The following is an 18,352-nucleotide window of genomic DNA, read 5'->3' as shown; positions in this document are numbered from 1 at the left end:
CCCCGGGCTGGCCCACAGCACAGCATTGCGGTGCATGCAGGTGGTGGTGTGGACACGGGAGAGCTAGCCACTCCCCGCTCTGGCCGATGCGTGGCTCCCCCTCGGTTGATGGCTTCTGATATGGACGCAGGAGGAGGAAGACTCACCCTCCCTCGGGCTGGCCACTGGGAACTTGACCATGCTCCAGTGAATGTATGGACAACACAAAAGGGGTTCCCCCCTCCCCCTTTTGTGTGTATGGGAGGAGGTCATGGGGGAGAGGGTAGATAGGGAAGACATGGGGCACATGATGTGAGGTTCCTGAACAATCAATAATAGCGGTTAAGAAGCCTTTAATGAACGACACCCTTAAAAGAAACATCTAGAGAGTAGACTGGCCAAGCGACGCTTCTCCTCACAGCCCTCTCAACTTCCCAGGGTCCAAAGTTCCTCTTCTGCTTCACCCCACCATCTCCTACCAGAGGAGGCCTCGAGTCCTTGTAATAGCAACGCTTTGTCGGTGGTCCGTGGGTACAGACTGTGGCTCAGTCCTGTGGAGAGCCAGGGCGTGAGGTAGCCCTTGGGAAGACGTCCTCAACACATTCACAAGTTGACAGCTGGTCCAGCGATGCCCCTGTTGCGGGCATCCACAGAGAACTACATGTTAGAGATGGAGTGTTTAAAGCCTTAAAGTGTGTTTCCCTGCCTCTGGGTCTACCTGACGGTGTTAAGAGTCCGGTGCAGGCCTAGCGCATCTGAGGTCTGTGTGTCCAGCCAGAGCTCAGTGTGAACGTTGTTCATTTACCCTCTTCCTAACGGTGGGGTCAGTCTTCCGGTGCTGCATAGAAGGCACCAGGCTCAGAGAAAATACCCTCATCTCAAGCCACAGGGGAGGAGTTAGATTGGGAGCCTGTCCACCTGGTTCCCAACGTCATTTTTGGCTTGATACACCCTTCTGGAGGCAGACCCTGCTGGCCTGCAGCCCAGGGCTCCTGCGTGGGTGACCTCTCGGGGGCCCTTCCTGCCCTACAGTTAGACTGGGGCCCCAGGCTCCTCACTGGGAGTGGAGCTGGGTCTCCTTGGGGGAATTTTTTTCATTGCAGGTCTTCAAAGGGAGCTCATGGGTTTCCTGGAGCCCAGGCCTCTTTTTTGCAAGCATCTTGGCACCACCAAGCTTTCTTCTTGGCACATTTACCCCGGGGGTGTGTTTGCATTGCACCCAGCGGGCACTGTATGCATTGGGCAGTGCTACCCACCGACCTCCAGGCTCTCACAGGTAGCAGAGGAAGTGGAATTCGCTCTGTAAGCCGCAGGTCGTAATGAAAAACGATAGTTGTGATCCAAACCAAGCACGGTGTAAATGGGGAGTGGCCCCGGAAGTTTGCTAGCAGCGCTGGCATTTCGCTTGGCACAGGGACAACCGGCAAGGGTGGAGCACTGGTCAGCGAGACAGGGAGGCGTGTGTTTCGGGGGGGGGGGCTCCCAGAACAGGTGAGTGTGGTGTGATAGATGGAACTCATTGTGTTGGCGCCAAGGGCTGGGAAGTCTAAGAGTCCAGGCCACTGCAGGGGAGGCTGGGAAGTCTTAGAGTCCAGACCTCTGCAGCGTGGATCTCCTGTGGCCCCAAGGGGTTCCTACAGGATCGTTTGGAATAGCCAAGAGGCAAGGCTGTGTTTACTGGCTCGTGTAAGATGTGCCCTCTGAAGCCGGGCATTGGTGGTGCACGCCTTTAATCCCAGCACTCGGGAGGCAGAGGCAGGCAGATCTCTGTGAGTTCAAGGCCGGCCTGGTCTACAGAGCGAGTTCCAGGTCAGCCTCCAAAACAATACAGAGAAACCGTATCTCGAAAAACAAAAACAAAAAACAAACAAACAAACAAAAAAGATGTGCCCTCTGACTCAGAAACCCTGTGCCAAACGCTTGCTGGTTTGAAGGCAGTGGTCCCCCAGCCTCCCCAGGGGTAAGGGTGAGGGCTGAGATGAGGTTGTCTGTATTCACAAGAGGTCGTAGGGCCTACCAGAATGTAGAACTGCTTGCCCAGTGACCCCCAGCAGAACAGAGCGTCCCTTGAAGTGTGTGTGGGCGCATTGGAGAAGTATGAGGCATTCCTCCTTTGTGTGGTATGGGCTCCTGCCGTTCGTGCTGGGAGACTTGCAGAGAGCGTTTAACCACATCTGCGGAGGCTGCAGAACCGCTGCCCTGTCTCCTGCGCCAGGAGAGAACGTCTCGTGTTTCCATGGCAATTTTGTAGGATTTTTTGGTCCTTTTGGAAAAAAAAAAAACATCCAGTAGTGAAACGAGCACGGAACTTTGGGTTGGAGACCCACCCACCCACCCACCCATCCCTTGTCCATAGCAGTTCCTTGTCGTCTCTCAGCTTCATGTCCTCGTGTGGAAACGGGATCCCATCTGAGTCTGTCCCTGCCTGCCTTGCTGAGGGGTTATCCATCGGGTGGCTGGGATCTGGTGTGGCAGGTGGGGTACGGATGTGGGGAACATGGGCAGGATTTCTTGGGCCTGTTGGCTTACCCTCTTCTCTCTGATAAGTTGCTCACTGGACCTGGTGGGCTTCTTGCCTGATTCACCCTTATTTCTTCCTCTTTGTGTTGGGTGATCTGGGCTCCGTCTGTCTCTCCCCATTCTTAGTACTTCACCAACCCCTGGTTTAAAGTAGCTGTATTATTAGGGTTTCCCCACGACCTCTCTAGCACCCTACATTCATAGCCCCTTTAAACCCTAGCAGACGTCCTGAGTTCCCCTGCCTACCGTTTAGGCTTCTGTCCACTTCCCCAGGTGGCGTCCTGCCTCCCACTGTCTCCAGCGGAAGTCTTAGGGGTCCTCCCGGATTCTGCCTTCCCTTCCCATCCACCACTTTGACTAAAGCCTGTTGTCTCACCGTCAGAACAACCAGAATCTAACCACTGGCCACCTCCACTGTCACCACTAGGGTCCAGCCACATCTTCCTTTACATGGACCAAAGCTAGAGCCTTGTAGCATTCGATGTCCCGGCCACACGAGTGCACACAGGAGGCTTTGCCGTTGTCTTGTCCTTCATGGGTTGAGCTGGCTTTCCGTGGCGGGCACCTGCAGGATCAGAGGGGCCGTTGTATTTCCTCTCTCAAGCCTGCCTGCACTGCTTACCTGCTTACCCGGCTGGTTCTGAGCACTGCTTTGAGTGGACTCGTTCACAGCAGGGGGGTGACTGTCAAATGCTGTGTGTGAAGGGTGAGGCGTCTCTGAGCAGGGGGAACCTGGGGTGCTGGCTGTCCATTCAGGTTGCATGTGTGTTTGGGGTGGGGGCTTACAGAAATAAATCTTCAAGAGTTAAAAATCTTTAGGAAATAAAATCGGAAGACCAAAACTCTGGGTGCTGTTGCTCCATGAACATTGATGCCTCTGAGGAAGATGAGGATGGGTTTTTAAAAACCGTTTTCTTTTGTTAACAGTTTCTGGCTGTAAAAAGCAATGACTCACGGTAACAAGGAGGAAGCAATGAGGGTCTTCCGAGCAGCAAACCCATGGGCAGTGCCGGCTTTTATTCAGAGAGTGCTAATGTGATTAGGAAGATAGTAGGTCTGGTTCCTGAGGTCATCATTCCTGGGCCCTTATTATGGTTTTTTTTTCTGGGCTTAATGGAGCCCCAAGAAGTTCTCAGCAGAGCAGAAATGATGACAAAATTAAGGCAATAGCAGTTTGGATTATTTGGTCTAACACAAATTACAGCGTAAGCATTTCTGAACAAGTAAAACAGTTGAGATGAAGACGGGATGGATTGTCAGCCATTCCCACAAAGTGCACAGAGACAAGGAGTGACCCTCAGCCGATGAAGAACCCAGAGGACAGACCCTTGCCAGGAGGCTGGGGTGACCCTGCGTGGGTGGACAGGGGTTGGTAGTCCACGGAGGCTGCACCTGGGAAATGCCATCTGTCCCAGCTGATGTCGGGAAGGCTCCCAAGCCAGGGGCCACATGGTTCGTTGCAGGGCTGACCCCAGGATATCTTGATGAAGGTGTAAATTCACCTCCTCCGTTCCTGAACAACCGGTGCTGGAACTCAGGCTGTCTGTGTTCTTAGCCAGGCCTGGCCTGGGAGCTGGTAGCCATCTGTTGTGGGAGCACAGCTGGAATAGCACTCATTGCTGCATCATGCTGTGTGAGATCCTGCCAAGTGACAATCATTTTGGGGCATCTTGAACCCAGTGTGGGTGTGAGTGACGCTCTTATGGTCCTCCAACCCCAACTGATCGATGTTTTCATCTAAAATCCCTTACTTAGAGACACTCAGGCCGTAATGTCTATATGCACATATATGTAACAGACATGTAACGTTTCATTCCTTCCTGATTCTGCCTACCTGATCAGTCTACCAAATAGGATTGGAGGTGTCTTAGATAACTTGTATAGAATTTTCTCTCTTGAGGAATTGTGGAGAAAACTTACCCACAGCCTGAGAGATGACCCAGTTAGTACATTTGCTTAGCATGGATTCAGTCCTAGATTCAGTCCCTAGTATGGCATAATTGGCATAATGGTGCAGGCCTGTACACCCAGCACACAGGAGGCAGAGCTGGGGGGATCAGGAGTTCAAAGTAAACCTTAGTTGCATAACTGGGACATTGGCAGGCTCACCCAAGAACAACTTTATTGCAGAGAATATACCTTCTTGACTTTGTTTTTTTATGGGTTGATAAGCGTAGGTGAGGTAAATATTCACACTACCTTGTTGATATATGTCTTTATTAAAAAAAGATAACCAAGAAGGTTATGGCTCGTTCCTTTGTAGGGCGTTAGCCAAGCTCTCCCTGTGATCTGGCAATCGTTCTAACATTGCTTTGTGAATGCTTGTAGAATTCCATGAATGCTCTTTGAACCTTCTAAACGGCACTGCTTACTCAGTTCCGATAATGTTGCCTTCCCTATGGAGGAAGGGAGGAGACCGCCAGAGCTCTGTGAGCACGGATGGGTTCTCATGGCACGAGACAGGGCCATGCCACTGCTTGGAGGAAGACACATCAGGTATCAAGAAATCGGTGGCTGGGCAGTTGCTTGGTGAGCTGGATAGCATGGAGTTTTTCCAGTCATAACAATTAGCTAAGAGCAAGGTCTGCAGAAGAGCGTGGGCGAACCCAAGGCCAGCAGAATGGAGGAGGAGATTTCTAAGTGCTGCTATTATGAACCAAGAACCCTGGTGGGTCTGCATGTCAAACTGGAGAAAGATATTCCCAAGGCAGAGAAATACAAGGGAAGAGACAGTGCTCAGACAGCGGAAGGAGAAACTGCCCAGGCGGGTGGGTGGAGAGCCGGTGAGGAGGAGGGCAGTTAGGAGCCAGCGAGGCAGTCTGTGGAGACCCTGAACTGCTCCCTGATGGTGACACGCCCTGGAGGTGGCAACAGGAGCACTTGGCCTTGAGAGGCCTGAGGGGAAGAGGGAAGCTTGAAGGAGAGTCCGGCCACAGCATTGGGATGAGGCGGAGGTTTACCGGGGGGAGAGAGAACTGGTGAGCACAGGAGCTAACAGTTTGGTTCCTACTGTCGCATAAGAAACATGAATGTGTGAAGACACCCAAGCGAGGCTCAAGCAGCAGGAGTCTGGGTGAGAGCATGGGTCACCTCAAAAGCACCAGAGGTACAGACGGTAGCTTTTGTGGCAGATCATCCCTCACAAGACTCTAGAACTCTTGGGTAACAGACCCCTTCTCTCACAGAGCTCACAGTGGGGGAAAACAGAATGTCCTCACCTCAAGCCATAGGAAGCCTTACACAGCACCTGAAGCCTGAGGGGCCGGTTTCACCCCAGATGATTAAATGCTAACCCTTTCCAACCCAATCGCTAACTGGGCCCCATGAGAGCCCAGCTGATGCAGAGCATTGACTCCCGGTCTGCTCTGAAGAGAGTATAGGGCTCCTACTGAAGACCTGTAACACACACACACACATACACACACACACACACACACACACACACACACACTGCTTCCCTGTAGTGAGTTAGGGTTGGAGGGAAGCAGCGTGTCACTCAGTTACTGTACAATGACAAAACAGAATTAGAAAAGAATTCCCCATGCTAACCCCGTCAGCTTCCTAAGAGAACGTGATTTCCAGCGAATGTGCATGATGCTAGTCCCGGCTGCCTGAGTGGCTTGTGACAGGAGGACCTCTTGATCCCAGGAGTTGGAAGCCAGCCTAGGAAGATAGTGGGACCCTGTCCCACAAAATTAAAGCATAGGTGCAGATCCTGTCCTCTGTCTCACTGCCGGCTCTCCAAGGCTGCAGGGCATGCTTGTTTAGGCTCTGGTGGGAAGTTGTGTCTGTGATTTTTTTTTTTTTTTTGCTTTTCTTCTTGTCTCTGCAGACCGCCTGAAGATAGTCTGGCTTCCATGGCTTTGGTGGAGGCTTTGGTCATGGCCACCCAGGTCTGGAATGAGAACAAGGGAATCCTCTCCCTTTAGAAACAAGAAGGCCCCTTCACCGCTCAGATGGCCTAGCAAATGATGTCCCTGTCTCACTCCAGCTTGCCGTCATGTCCCATATTCTTAGGTTTGAGCCCAAGTTTTTACTCTTGCCACGTTTTGTGCGGCGTCGGGCTGATGGGGGTGTGTTCTGCAGGACGCTTCTCTAGGCATTTCCGGTGTTGTATGAATGTCATAGGTAGACTTACACCAACCAAGATGGCTACAGTGTCACTGGATAATTGATCTTATAGAACCACTGTAGTAAGTGCCAACTGTCATTGACTAAATGTTATGTGGAGCTGTACTTAAAGACAGACTTACGCTTCTGCCTTCATTTCTGGGAGAGAAAATGGACTCACAGAAGAGGCACAGCCCCCACCTGGGATAGCTCAGTTTAGGGGACAGGCTTTCACCAGGCTGTGTCAATCTGTGCAGATGCAAGGGAAGCAGGTCGTTCTGACTTCTCATGCTTTGCAGGAAGAGTTTGTATGCTCAGCGTCCCTCACGCACCTCCCCGGGCCCCGTAGCCCACTGGCTCCTCAGATGCTTTAGAAAGCACACTGCAACGTAGAGAGACCGGAAGTCTCAGCACAGTGCTGGTGTGACAGAGAGATAATGCAATGGCCGTCCAGAGTGTCTGGCAGTCTCTGAACACGGTTACACATAAGATAGCGTGCAATCCAGCAGCTTCAATCCCGGAAGAACCGGAAAAACGCCCACCCAGAAGCCTGTACGCTGAAGTTCCTGCGGCGCGTTCGTAACAGCCGGGTGTAGAGACAACCCAAATGCCCCTCAGCTGATGAACAGACACAGTTATCTGACGACTAGCCCTGTGATGGTGAGTCGCCTGCGAAAAAGAGAAATGCAAGTTTGGCATTGCCTAGAATTCCAGCCCTCCAGAGGTGCAGGTGGGAGCAGCAGGAGTTCAAGGCCAGCCTCAGCTACACAGCAATTCCCGTCTTAAAAACACAGAGGGCCAAAGTCGTGGCTCGGGAGGTGAAAGTCCTAGCCCCCCAATCCTGACGGCCAGCATTTGATCCCCAGACCCCGCCTAAAAAGCCAGATGCAGGAGCGAGTTTCTGTGTTGACCGAGTTTCCACGGTGAGAGGGGAGGGGGAGACGGGAGAGCCAGCTGCAGGCTCAAGGGCCAAACGGCCTGATGTATGCAATACAGCACACACAGCAAGAAGGGGGTGAGGACAGACTCCCGGACGGCATCCTCCACATGCAGTGTCACACGCGCGCTCCTGTGCACACACAGGCACACACATCCACTGTTACTACTACCAATTAAAAAAAAAACCTTAAAACCCCTGGCTAATGAGTTAAAGAGAGATGCAGTATTGACACAGGTTGTAAGGTAGGGAAACCTTGATGACGTAGCCCCGCAAAGACCGCATATTGCATGATTGCGTTTAAATGAAACGCACCAGCAGCAAGTCCCTGGGCAGAAGGGACAGCCATTCTTTGGTAATGGAGCTGTTTAACTTTGGATGTGGCAAGGGTGGTCCCCACAGTGACCACTCTAAAAGGAATAGGACAGTACGATTAAAGTTTATGGACAGTCTGACCTCTGCACTGTAGAGAGCAGAGCTGCTTGTCTGTTTAAGGGAGGCTCCTAAGGCTCCTGGGGCCGACATGATCATGTGGGTCCTGGTAGCAACAGAAGATATGGAAGCAATTTCAGCTTGCTTGGGGGACTTAATGTAGAGTCCCCCGGGGAACTGGGTTGTGTGACACTGACTCAGGGTCTGGGGAGAAGACTCAAACACCTGTGATGCCTACCCAGAGCGTGTCCCAGACAGACCTGGATAGGGTGGGGTGGATTCATGTGTTTTCACCTCCTGAAGTCTCACGCTCGTGAAGCAATGACAGAAGGCAAGCAGTAGACCTCCGTGGCCTAGGCTTGCATCGTTAAGTTATCATCCTTCTATTCCAAGGACCGACTCTCTGGTAATTGTAGCAAGGCATCTAAACCTAAAAAGAACAATTTGCCGTTGGGGCAGTTTTGTTTTTTTCCCACTTTTTATCAAGGACCCCGTTTAAACCCAAACATGGGCTAACAATACCACCCCCACTCGGGAGGGTGGTTTCAAGTTTGGAGGAGACAGCAATACGTCAGGTTCTAATTTTGATCCTTCAGGTAGACTTGCCTCTTGGTGCCTCAGGAGAAAGTTTTAGGCCGAGGGCATGGGCATACTTTTGGGTGTGTCTGTGAGGGTGTTTCTAGGGAGGATTGGCTGAGTAGAGATGACCTATGCCGTCCCACAGAGTAGAGGGCTTAATAAAAGAATAACAAGCAAAGAGCATACAGCTCTCTCTGCTTTCTGATTGGTCCACATGTGAATAAATACCCTCGTGTCCCTGCCTCCATAGCTGTGGTGGTTTGAATAAGAATGGCCGTGGAGGGCCCAGGCCCTGCCCCAAATGATGGGACAGACTTTGATGATCCCCCATGGAAGGCCTCACACTCCCTGGGGAGCAGAACAGGGGAGATGGGGGGTCAGTGGGGGACATGGGAGGATGGGAGGGAGAGGGAACTGGGATTGATATGTAAAATGAGATTGTTTCTAATTTAAATTAAAAAAATCTAGAGGAAAAAAAGGAATGCCCCCCGTAGGTTCATAGACTTGAATGCTTAATCACCAGGGCGTGGCACTATTTGAAAGGATTAGAAAGAATAGAAGACGTGACCTCGAGGGAGAAAGTGTGTCACTGGGGGTGGGGTTTAAGGTTCCAAAGGTCAATGCCAGGCCTAGACACACACACACACACACACTCTCTCTCTCTCTCTCTCCCCCTCCCTCTCCCCTCCCCCAGCCTATGTATCAGTATGTAACTCTCAGTGGCTGCTCAGGCACCTGCCACCACCATGATAATGATGATAATGAACTAACCCTGAAACCGTAAGCCAGCCCCCAGTTAAATGCTTTCTTTCGCAACGGTTGCCTTGGCCACGGGGTCTCTTCACAGCAATAGAGCGGTGACCAAGACAATAGCTAAAGCTGCTTCTACCTTCGCGCTTTCTTCACGCTTTCCCTAACATGACAGTCTGTAACCTTCCGGCCCCCGAAAGATATGAGCCCAAGCACCGCCCCCTCCCTTCAGTTGCTTTGGTCACAGCAATGAGAGTGTAACTAAATCCAGAAAATCTGATGGGGGACGTCCTTCTGTGTACGTGTTTCTCTTACTGGTTGATGAATAAAACACCATTTGGCCAATAGAGGCAGGAAGATAGGCGGGACCAGGAGATGTGGAGAATCCAGGGAAAGGTAAGCAGAGAGTGAGGCCCTGCAAAAGGACGCCATGTAGAGATGGGGAAGACAGGGCGCGCCAGGCATTCTCCAGTAATATACGGTGTTGAGCGAAGTCTTCCCGCCAGCCTGGTTCCAGAGCCATATCAGTCCCAAATAAACACAGGACGCTGTATTAATTATAAAGCTGTTGGCCTTTGCTTGGTTTCTTACTGGCTATCTCTGACTTGAGTATTTACCCCATAATTGCTAATCTAAATATTTCTCTTACTGGAGAAAAGGGTCCCGACCTCTTTCTTATTCCTATAGCGGCTACATCATGAGTCCTGTGTCTCTCTTTCCCAGAATCCTCCTCAACTCCTAGTCCCCCCTATCTTGCTTCCCTATTGGGCAACAGTGCTTTATTGACATATACATAGGACTTCCCCATCAATAAGGCCATGTAGGAATACATAGATCAGTAGTTAGGGGTTAATAATTAAGACAGAGCTAGCCAATAAAGAGCCCTAGCCATCGGCCAACAGTTTTACAATTAATATAGCATCCATGTGCTTATTTGGGACTAAAACGGTGGTGGGATCTGGCGGGACAAGAGAAACTCCCGTTATAAAAACTGGTACCAGGAGTGGGGCTGCCGCTGTGATAAACAAACCCATGGTTCTTAGGTCCTTAGAACAGGTTTGTGGGAACAGTGTGGCAGTTTCTGGAGCTGTGGATTACAGAAGTCCTGGAATTCTGAGCTTGACGGGGGATTGTGATGGGAGTCCGGAATCCCAATAGAAATGTGGCCAATGAAAGCCAGGCCCGTGAAATGTCAGAGGCAAACAAGAACTATCCCAGGACCTGAGCTGGAAGCCATTCATATAGCACACTAGATGAGTCCGGCTGTGTCTGCCCACGTTTTAAAATTCTGAGAGAGACTGTCTTGAGAAACAATGGGCTAAGTTGTTTGGTGGAGGGAATTTCAGGATAGTACAGCATTCAGGTTATGGCATGGCTACTGTTGGCCAATTTTAATAAGGCTTATAGTGAAAACTCATAGCAAAAAAAGAAAATGGAACCAGGAAAGGGCACGACCAATATTGAAATGGTAGGCAGGGCCGACAAGGAAGCTGGAATTGTTAAAGAGAGGAGTGCCATTGAAGAGCAGCTTTGCACTGAGATAACAGGAATGGAAAACCCCGGAGTTAACTGTGCAAACTCACTTGGGAAGAGAATTCCCAACGAAGACAGCCCCAAGGACACCCTGTTCAAATCTGGGGAAATGTCTCACAATCAGCCACTGCCGCTGTGGTTGGTCCAAGGGGGCCAGATATGCACAGCGCCGGCAGCAAACCATGGGGTCACCCTCATGGTGCTGTCCTTGCAGGCACAAACGATGCAAGAGTCAGTAGGTCATTAAGCCTTACACCCAGGTTCCAGGAAGCCCCCGAGGCCAGGCAACATGTATCAGGGTCACATATGTTTCTGGAATTTCTGAGTGTGAAGCTGAGACCTGAGTTGTAGCAGAAACCCTCAAGACATTGGCGTCACACAAACCTGACCGGGTGCTTCTTGTTCTACCAATATATGAGACAAGCAGACCTAGGTATGCGCTCCCACGGCCGCATGCTCCCACAGCCACATGCTCCCACGGCCACGCACTCCCACGGCCGCGGAGCCACCTTCCTCCCTTAAGTGCTCTGACCAGGCATTTTGCCACAGCAGTGAGAAAACGGTACCCAGTTGGGGTGTGTTTGGGCCACTCTGGCCAGTCACTAGGGTCTGGAAGGCTCAAACCACTGAAGCTTGTTTTCTTGAGGTCAAAGATGAAGGCCCTGGGTGGCTTTCACGTCCCTGGGGCCTCCTTCCGTGCCCCTCTCCCTGTGTCCTGTCAGGGTCTTTCCCCGTGCACACATCCTCAGATGACTTTTTCTATGCCCCTCTCCCCACAAGGACACCACACTGGATCAGGGTGCACGGCAACGACCTCACTTCACCTCACACCCTGCAGAGCCCGTCTCTAAATATAGCCATGAGGTACTGGGGGCTGCAGCTCGGGCGCAGGCTGTGGGAAATTTCATTTGTGTCTGAGTGTGGGGCAGAGCAGGGAAATGAGTATCCCATCATGAGGCGAGCGTGCTCAGAGACAAAAAGGAGCCCAGTTCACCTCAGGGCTTAGGGCTGGGACAATGACAGACACTCAGTGAAGGGGGTGAGTGGAGTCCCTGCCCATTCCTTTGCCCGTCTGATTCTCAGGAAGATCGTGTCACCTGCAATGGCATTGGGTTTTCTTAAGGTAAATTAAGTGAATTCACTTTTGTTCAGTTACATATGTACATTAAACAACTCTACGGTGGCGGTTTGTGTGTGAGATCCCCCCCCTACCGCCACCACACACCAAATGTACCATGCTGCAGGCACAGCCCCTGGAGTTTTCACGGCAGGCCGGCTGAGTCTGGCCTTGGGGACTCCAGGCTGGGTTTACCCTCCTGAGCTCCCTTGGTTTCTGAGAACCTGCATCGTGTCTTAGCACGATTACTTCTGAGCTCCGCCCAAGCTCAGACACATTTGAATTTTAATGGAAGCGTGGAGTGCTGGTCCACATACGTCGGTTACTGCTCTTTTGACTTTTATGATAGTGAAAGATGGGATTGATCCCCTCTCCTTGGTTGGTCGATTCCTATGAGCTCTTCACGTCTGTATTTTGCTTTCAATCTCCTCAATGAAGTTTTGATCCGTAAAATGATAATTAAGGTTTATATCAAGTTTATTTGTGTGTGTGTGTGCATGAGTGTGTATGTGTGTGTATGCAAGCATGGTGCACGCATGCCTGTGTGCACATGTACGAAAGCAACTGTGAATGGGTAGAGGTCAGAGGTCAGTTTGCGGGAGTCAGTTCTGTCTTTCCACCATGTGGGGCCCAGGATTCAGACCCAGGTCATTAAGTTTGGTGACAAGTACCTCTACCCACTGAACTACATTTCTGGCTCCTGAAATCACAGCTTTAAATGACTATCCAATGGCATATATTCCCACAACAGTTTTATTTCCGCTGTGTACAAAAGGAGAGGGTTCTTCACACAAACATCGAACGGTTGCGTATCAGAGGCCATGCATGGCGCTCAAGGGACTGGGTTCTATGACGGATATCACTAACCTGGAAGATTTTGGGAGAGTAGAGTTTCAGTGATCTTCATGGAATGCCAAAGCCACGTAATAAAACAGTGTGGTTCTTTTGTCTCTGCGGCTTCAAGTCTCCACACCTGACGGTTCTGAACCACAGTTTTGAAACTCTGCCTCTTTTCTGACTCACAAGCATGCCTTTCCCTGCCAAAAACACTCTTTCCCGTGCTCGCTGGAACCCTTTCCTGAGTCCAAGCCAGCCCCGTGCTCTCCGAGGCTTCTTCCCGGGAGCCTGGCTTCTCCCCTGAGCATGTACAATGCCGGTTCTCAAGCGAATGTTGATGTGTCTGCTCCTCACTCTTGACGAAGGACGTTTTCTGCACTGTGGACCTGTTTGTCAGCTGTAGAGTCGTAGTTTCAAATGCAGGAGAGAAAACACCTTGGACGTCATTTCTCACAAGATTACACAGCCTATTCCAGGCTCTCTCATTGAACGCCGCTACTCATACGGAATGTATGGGGGAGCCAGGCTGCCTGAAGACCGAAAAGCCAACCTCAGCGTATCGACAAAGAAACAAGCCTGGGGTCCTCCAGCATCACCCGGCCTGGAATTCAGGACAGCCTGAGACCCAGGCGTGTGCGCGGGTGCAGACTGCATCCGGGACAGTGCCCTAGCCTGGCTTAAGGAGCAGGAAGTGGGTTCTCCTAATACTTGAGAAATGAAACAGTTTCATACCCCTGTCTTCCTCCCTCCCCCAACATTCTCTTGTGCCCCCGGATCCCAGTCAGTCCCCTAATGTCTGGGGCGTGGCCGCTCGGGAAGACTCAGAGAAAAATAAGCCTTGTGAAGAGAGAAGCCTCAGGCACAAGGGGTGGGTTGCTGGCTGGTCTGGGTCAACTTGGCACAAACTAAGGTCACCTGAGAGGAGGGAACCTCAGCTAGGAAGATGCCTAGATTCTTAGTTGGGGTCATCCTTGTGGGTCTCTGGACATTTCCCTAGGGCCACATTTCTCTTTAACCCTACAATGGCTCCCTCTATTATGGTACCTCTTTTCTTGCTCTCCTCTCTTTTTCCCCTGACTCGATCTTCCTGCTCCCTCATGCCCTCCTCCCCCTCCTCTTCCCCCTTCTCTATGTCCTAACTCCCTCTCCCCTCCCCCTGTGCTCCCAATTTGCTTGTGGGGAGGGGATGGGAGGATGGGAGGGAGCTGGGATTGACACGTGAAATAAGATTTCTAATTTAAATTTTAAAAACATCTAGAAAAAAATGCCTCCATCAGATCCGGCTGTAGGCAAATCTGTAGGTCATTTTCTTAACCAGTGATTGCTGGGGGAGGGCCCAGCCCGTGGTGGGTGGGGCCATCCTTGAGCAGATGGTCCTGGGTTCTATGAGAAAGCATGCTGAGCAGCGAGCAGTGAGGAACAAGCTGGTGGGTGGCGCCCCATCTTCAGGCTCTGCGTCAGCTCCTGCCTATGGTTCCTGTCCTGACTTTCTTCAGTGATTAGCAGATACGGACGTGTAAGCCAAACAAACCCTTTCTTCCCCAATTTCCCTCAGGTGCTGGTGTTTCTCTGCAGTAATAGTAACCCTAAGATGGAAGTTGGTGCCAGCATAGTGGGGGTGTTGCTGTGACAGACCTGACCGTGGTTTGGGGAGGACCGTGGAAGTGACTTTGGGCTAGAAAGGCCATTGAGTGTTGAGAGCTCAGAGGGAGCCTCTGCGGGGAGACGGAACAGACAGAAGAGCAGGAGGCTGGGCTTGCCAGTTTCCGAGGGAGTCGAAGACCGCACTGGGCCGTTTGTGCAAAGAATCTGTGATGTCCGGTCGGCTTGGCGTGGAAGAGTCAGCCGTGATTAGCAAGAGGCCAGAAGCGCTGACGTGAAATCTCTGCTTAACGGGACAGTTGATGCTGGAGCTGAGAAGTTAATGGTGACTAAGAAGAGACGGGCATCACTGAGGTGAAGTCTCCAGGGTGTGTTTCCTCAGACTCAGCACACAGAAGCTGTGTTCCAGAGGCTGCTAAGGCTGCACCTGGCACTGGCAGAGGAACTTGGCAGTGTCACCCAGGTGGTGCCGGTCTTGAAGGCATGAAGGGATCATGGAGAGCAGCTGAGGCCTGGGCCCGGGAGAGGCCACTGGTGAAGGTGCAGCCTCAGTGGCAGTTGGAGGCTCAGGACTGCCACTGAGGAGAGAAGCTGAGGCCTGGCACCGTGAGGAGAGCCAATGAGAGGCTACTGGTGAAAGTGCAGTCTGGTGGCAGCAGAAGACCCCAGCCTTTCAGGGATGCCGGTGCCGTGGGGAGACCCCAGCCTTTCAGGGATGCCGGTGCCGTGGGGAGACCACCCGAGCACAGCACGCAGGAGTGGAGTCAGCCTGAGCATGGATGGAAGACAGCTGTGTGTGCTGCGGAGGCCGCGGTCAGAGACGTAGCCCAAGAGCATCGGGGGAGCCTCAAAGGTGAGTGGACCCAGACGCTGGATACTGAGATATTTGGTTTTGCTTTGATCTGATTGTGAGTGAATCCCAGGAAATTGGACACTGAGTTATTTACACTGTTGGATTTGTTTCTGCTTTGTTGGGATTGTGATTGTGCCCTGGTTCTTCCCTCTTGAAATTAGAAGGTATTTAACTTAATTCCGATGTTTTTACAGGCGTCCGCAGCTAAAGACTGCACTTTTAAAAGATATTTTGGATTGGTTAAAGAGGTCGGATATTCTAAGGAGACTGAATTTTTAATGTGTTTGGATTTGTAAGACTGTAGAAAGGGTAGTGACCCCACAGGGATGTGTTTGTGTGTCAAGCTAGCAAGGGGTCAATTGTGTTGGGTAGTTTCGTGTCAGCTGGACATGAACTGGAGTCACTGGGAGGGAGGAACTTCAGTTGAGGAAAAGCCTCTGTAAGATCGGGCTGTAACAAGCTTGTAGGGCATTACAGCAATAGTAACCCTCAGGAAGACAGGGGAACACTCCATTAGTTTCCCTGTCCCTTCCTTCTTTGTTGTCTGAAGATACCAAGACAGGACTGGGGGGGGGCAGGGCACGTGGTAGCACTACTTGTTAAGCACCTGCCGCAACCAGAGGAGAGAATTCTAGCTTCTGAGAACTGGAAAGGACCAGACAGAGGGAAGGTTTAGTAAAAGGCTACCCTGCAAATTTGTTTCTAAACTTCTGGGCTCAGACCTGACATAGACTACAATAGACATAACCCTAAATAGCACGTCAGTGTTGAGAACTGAACTATAGAAAAGGCCATTGCCTGGGTCCCATGGCTGAGGACAGGGACAGATCTCTGCCTCGGAAGACAGCTGCTCTTTAGGAAGAGCCCATAGGTGAGTTCTTAGTCTATGTGGCCTGAACTCAGGATGTAGGGAAGCGGTATTCTCCTCTGGGTTTCTTATATCTGGAGACTTATAATCACCAAATGTCTAAGAATCAATAAAACGTGCCTAGCATGCAGGAAAAGATGGGACGATCTCACTGTGTGCAGGAAAAGGTGACTGACAGGTGATGGAGGAAGTCCTTCTGTGTATGTGTTTATCTTATTGGTTGATGAATAAAGCACTGTTGGCCAATAGGGAAGCAAGATAGGTGGGACTAGGAGAGGTGGAGGATTCTGGGAAACAGAGGCACAGCCAGTCACTATGTAGGACGCAAGAGGAGTTAAGAAGTCTGGACCCTTTCTCCTGTAAGAGAAGACCACATAGAAATATTCAGATTAGCAGTTATGGGTTAATAATTAAGTCAGAGATAGTCAATAAGAAACCATAGAAAATGGCCAACAGCATCATAATTCATATAGCGTCCTGTGTGTTCATTTGGGACTGACGTGGCTCTGAAGAACAGGGCAAGAATGTCCACGTAAATCTAACAAAAGCTTAAAGGATTTTAGAAACAAAAGAACAGAGACAAGCACGGCTTCTTGGTAGCAGCATTTTCTCGGGTGGGCTCTGTTTTGCTAGGGACAAGCAGAGACTTACACAGCCAATGTTGGTGCTAAACTTATGCCCACCATGCTGGAAAGCCAGTGGTTAAAACAGCTGCCACTTTAGTTTTAGTAATGTTGTTTAGCAGATAGGACATATGGCCCCCCAAAAATAAAGATTTACAGTAAAGTCAGATTCAGATGAAGTAAAACCTTTAAAAGGTTTATAGTGTGTTTTAAAATATATGTATGCTTGGGAGAGAAAAAGAAACAGGAAAGTGGTGAGAGAGAGAGAGAGAGAGAGAGAGAGAGAGAGAGAGAGAGAGAGAGAGAGAGAAGCTGGGTGTGGTGGCGCATGCCTTTAATCCCAGCACTCGGGAGGCAGAGGCAAACAGATCTCAGATTTCAAGGTCAGCCTGGTATACAGCGGGAGTTCAAGGGCAGCCAAAGTACACAGAGAAACCCTGTCTCAAAAAAGTAAAAAGTAAAATTAAAAGATATAGAGTAATAAAAAATCCACGTAAAGATGGAAAATACACAGAGAGTCTGGATACTTATGCTATTGTGTTGTCTTTCGGTTGTTCAGTTGCTAAGGAAGGAACAACTGCTAAAGTACACTTGATTATAAATGCTGCTAGATTAATCCAACTTACATATTTTAAAAATGCCTTGACTTCAAAATTTAAATATAAGGACAGGTTACTTGGGAAAAGAGTTTTTGCCTGTGTTTCCACAGAAAATGAAAAACTCTGGATTTCTTCCAGATTTCTGTGGTTTGATAAAGCAAGACCCCCAGATGCAGTGGCCCAGGTGATCCAACATCTAAAAAGCTGAGATGATGCAACCTTGCAGACTACAAAAAAATAAGGACTTAGCCAGGTTTCTGTGTTGTGTTATGATCCCCATGGTATGGACAGCGCCCCCAACCAGCAGGAAGCAGTTTGGAATGAACAATGCCCAAATTCCCAAATATTGTTTATAAATTTTTGTTTTCATTTAAATGGGGCTGGTTATAAATGGTTAATGATCACAACCAATCTCTTTATAAAGATAAAGGGGACATTATGGTATAGAAATGAATACTTTGTATTGGCATGGATTTTCATTGATTGATACAAATTTAAGATCAATTTTGTGATATGTATATTTCTCCTCTTGTTTAGGTATTGTGTTTGTATAACTTATTTAAAAATATAATGTATAATTAAATACAGATTATAGATAGTTACAATAATAGTCAAAACTTATAGTAAAGTTAGTTAGGTTTTCTAGATATACAGAGATATATTTGAGATGCATAGATATTCTTCAAACCTTTCAAAGACCTACAGATTATGTGACAATTAAATGGTTTAGGGTTTTTCATGATAGTGAGACACTACTACTCCTGGCACACCAATTACATCTGAGAGAAAGATGGGCATCAAAGAAACTCCTTATGAAATTTGCTTTCAACATGGCAAGATTAGCCATTTGGGCAAGAAACTGCTCTTGCCTGGACTGTTTTACTGATGATATATAAACTGGACATGCAGGACCCACAGGAAAGTGAACTTGCAAAACAAGATGGACAGACCTAAAGGGTTCCTGCTTCATGGAAGCGTTTGCCAGACATTCTGCAGCACACAGAAAAATAACT

The 18,352-nt window shown here is 49.8% G+C and overlaps 1 long non-coding RNA gene across 1 annotated transcript in view; it reads left to right on the top strand.

Moving 5' to 3' along the window:
• The first annotated feature begins 14,213 nt into the window (after positions 1–14,213).
• The window catches only part of LOC110341574, a 47,510-nt gene continuing 43,371 nt past the window's right edge, over positions 14,214–18,352 (top strand). The window contains exon 1 of the long non-coding RNA XR_002383541.2: positions 14,214–15,249. This is a non-coding gene — a long non-coding RNA (uncharacterized LOC110341574). The remainder of the gene's footprint in view (positions 15,250–18,352) is intronic.

Source organism: Mesocricetus auratus, unplaced genomic scaffold (genome assembly GCF_017639785.1).
Source record: "Mesocricetus auratus isolate SY011 unplaced genomic scaffold, BCM_Maur_2.0 Super-Scaffold_100008, whole genome shotgun sequence".
Lineage (NCBI taxonomy): Eukaryota > Metazoa > Chordata > Mammalia > Rodentia > Cricetidae > Mesocricetus > Mesocricetus auratus.
The sequence above is the reverse complement of the archived record's forward strand: the minus strand, read 5'-3'. Positions and strand labels throughout refer to the sequence as shown.